We start from the raw sequence: 3,742 nt of genomic DNA, 5'->3' as shown, positions 1-3,742 counted from the left end.
CATTACCATTGACATGAAAAGTAATCTTGCTTTTGTTGCAATCAATAACAGCCCCTGTAGTAATCAAAAAGGGTCTACCAAGGATGATCGACATAGCATCGTCCTCGGGCATATCAAGTATAACAAACTCTATTAAGATGGTAACATTTGCAACTACAACATGCACATGCTCACAAATTCCAATAGGTATAGAAGTTGATTTATCAGCCATTTGCAAAGATATTTCAGTAGGTGTGAGCTTATTCAAATCAAGTCTTGTATATAAAGAGAAAGACATAACACTAACACCGTCTCCCAAATCACATAAAGCAGTTTTGACATGACTTCTTTTAATGGAGCATGGTATAGTTGGTATTCCAGGATCTCCTAACTTCTCAGGTACTCCACCGTTAAAAGAATAATTTACAAGCATGGTGGAAATTTTAGCTTCAGGTATCTTTCTTTTATTAGTGACAACATTTTTCATGTATTTAGTATAAGGAGGCATTTTCAATATATCAGCCAAACGAGTACGCAGGAAAACAGGCCTACACATTTCAACAAAGCGCTCAAAATCTTCTTCATCCTTATTCTTCGGAGGCATAGTTGGAAAAGGCATGGGTTTCTGAACCCATGGTTCTCTTTCCTTACCATGTTTCCTAGCAATGAAATCTCTTTTTATCATATATTTTATTCTTAGGGGGTGATTATCAAGATCAACAACAAGTTCTATTTCTACATCATTATCAGGTTCTTTGTCCTTATCTGGTTGAGCATCATCATGAACATAATTATCGTTATCATTATCACTCGATGCATGTACATTCCCAAATTGTGTCTCAGTATCAGAAATAGAAACATCATTATGATTCTCGGAAGGTTTTTCTATCACATGTTCACTAGAAGCATGCAAAGTTCTATCATTTTTCTTTTTCTTTTTCTTCTTAGATAAACTTGGTGTATCAATATTAATTCTCTGAGAATCTTGCACAGTTCTTTTAGGATGACCTTCAGGATATAATGGCTCCTGAGTCGTTCTATCTCCTCTAGTCATTACTCTAACAACATGCTCATTCATATTATTATTCATCTCATTAAGCAAATCATTTTGAGACTTTGCAACTTGTTCTAGCTGAGTATGAACCATGGAGGCGTGTTTTCCTAAACCGTTAACATCATTAGCAATTCTCAACATCAAGTCACTCAAGCGATCAATCAAAATAGCATTTCATTTCAATTGATTCTTAAGATACATATCAAAATGTTCTTGCTTAACAATGTAATTATCAAATTCACCCATGCATTGACTAGCAGATTTATTATAAGGAATATCACCTTCATCAAATCTATAAAGAGAATTTACCTTTACTACCTGTGTCGGAGTATCGAGTCCATGTATTTCTTCAATAGGTGGTAAATTCATAACACCTTAAGATTTAGTACCCTTTTCTTTCATAGATTTCTTTGCCTCTTGCATATCTTCAGGACTGAGGAACAGAATACCTCTCTTCTTTGGAGTTGGCTTAGGTGGTAGTTTAGGAAGTGTCCAATCATTTTCATCTCTCAATATATTATTCAATAGTTCTTCAGCCTTTTTAACAGTTCTCCCTGAAAATACAACCAACACAACTATCTAGGTAGTCCCAGAAGCATCGGTTAGTCCATTATAAAAGATATAAAGTATTTAATTTTTCTTAAGAGGATGATCAGACAAAGCATTAAGTAACTGGCGAAGCCTCCCCCAATCTTGAGGGAGATTCTCTTCTTCACTTTGCACCCAGTTAAATATTTCCTGTACGACAGCTTATTTCTTATGAGCAGGAAAATATTTTTCTAAGAAGTAATATATCATATTCTGAGGACTACGCACACAACAGGGAGAAAGATTATCAAACCATTTCTTAATGAGAAAGGAAACAACTTAAGATATAGTAATAGCAAAAAATTTCCCCATGAGCAAATAGGGTGGCTATATCATTTAATTTGTTAAAGTGTGCCACAACAGTTTCAATTTCATAACCATGGAAAGTATCAGATTCAACTAATGTAATTAACTCAGGATCGACGAAGAATTCATAATCCTTATCGGTAATAAAGATAGGAGATGTAGCAAATTTAGGATCATACTTCATTCTCTCCATCATAGATTTTTCTTCTAGCTTACACAATAATGTCTTAACATCATCTCTATCACTACAAGCAAGAAATTCTCTAGCTATCTCTACATCCATAACATAACCCTTAGGTATCAGGTGTTTCAACTCTAGTAGGAGGGCTAGGCATAATAGGTGAATCATCAATTTCATCAGTTTTAGCAATCTCAAGTTCTTTAGCTTTAGCAAGTTGTTCATCAAGAAATTCACCTAGTGGCATAGTTTCATTAAACAAAGTACTAGCATCATCAATAGCATCATTCATAGCAGAAGTAGCATCATCAATTACTTGCGACATATCAGAATTAATAGCAGGTAGTGGTGTCGCAAGCCTACTCAAAACAGAAGGTGAATTAAGTGCAGAGCTAGATGGCAGTTCCTTACCTCCCCTCGTTTTAGATCGTATGATCTTGGATCTAGTATCTTTCAAATTCTTCATAGTGATCAACATATATAGTTCCCAAGTGACTCAACAAACAGAGCTGTGCTCCCCAGCAACGGCGCCGGAAAAGGTCTTGATAACCCACACATATAGGGGATCGCAACAGTTTCGAGTGTAGTATTTCACCCAAATTAATTAATTCGACACAAGGGGAGCCAAATAATAGTTGCAAGTATTAGCAATTGAGTTGTCAATTCAACCACACCCTAAATATCTGCAGTAAAGTGATTAGTAGCATAATAGTATGATAACTTGATAGAAGTAGTTACAATAGCAATAGTAATAGTAATAGTGGTAGTTTTATAGTGATTATAACAACAGAAGCAACGGAAGCAACTTAGCAAAGATCAATATATGAAAAGCGTAGGCATTGGATCAATGATGGATATTTGTGTTGGATGATATTCATCATGTAATAGTCACAACCTAGAGCGATGCACAATAGCTTTAATTCATCAATGTAATGTAGGCATGTATTCCATATATAGTTACACATGCTTATAATAAGAACTTGCATGGCATCTTTTGTCCTACCCTCCCGTGGCAGCGGGTTCCGTAAGGAAATCTAAGGGATGTTAAGGCCTCCTTTTAATAGAGAACCGAAACAAAGCATTAACACATAGTGGATACATGAACTCATCAAACTACGATAATCACCGGAAAGAATCCCAATTATTGTCACCATGGGGTATGCGGATCATAACACATAATAGATGCATACAACTTGCAAGATAGGATCAAGAACTCAAATAGATTCATGAAAACATAAGGGTTCAGATATGAAATCATGGCACTCGGGCCCTAGTGACAAGCATTAAGCATAGCAAAGTTATAACAACATCAATCTCAGAACATAATGGATACTAGGGATCAAGCCGTAACAAATTGACTCAATTACACGACAAATCTCATCCAACTCCATCACCGTTCAGCAAGCCTACAAAGGAATTACTCACTCCCGCTGGTGAGCATCATGGAATTGTTGATGGAGAAGGGTTGATGATGACGACGACGATGATTTCCATCCTCCGAAGCCCCGTACGGACTCCAGACCAGCCCCCCGATGAAGAACAAGAGGTGGTGGCGGCTCCGTATTGTAAAACATGATGATTCTTTCTCTCTGATTTTTCTCTCCACGAATAGGTATATACGGAGTTGGAGTTAGGGT

The sequence above is a fragment of the Triticum dicoccoides genome, chromosome 3B (genome assembly GCF_002162155.2).
Source record: "Triticum dicoccoides isolate Atlit2015 ecotype Zavitan chromosome 3B, WEW_v2.0, whole genome shotgun sequence".
Taxonomy (NCBI): domain Eukaryota; kingdom Viridiplantae; phylum Streptophyta; class Magnoliopsida; order Poales; family Poaceae; genus Triticum; species Triticum dicoccoides.
This window is presented reverse-complemented; position numbering follows the sequence as displayed.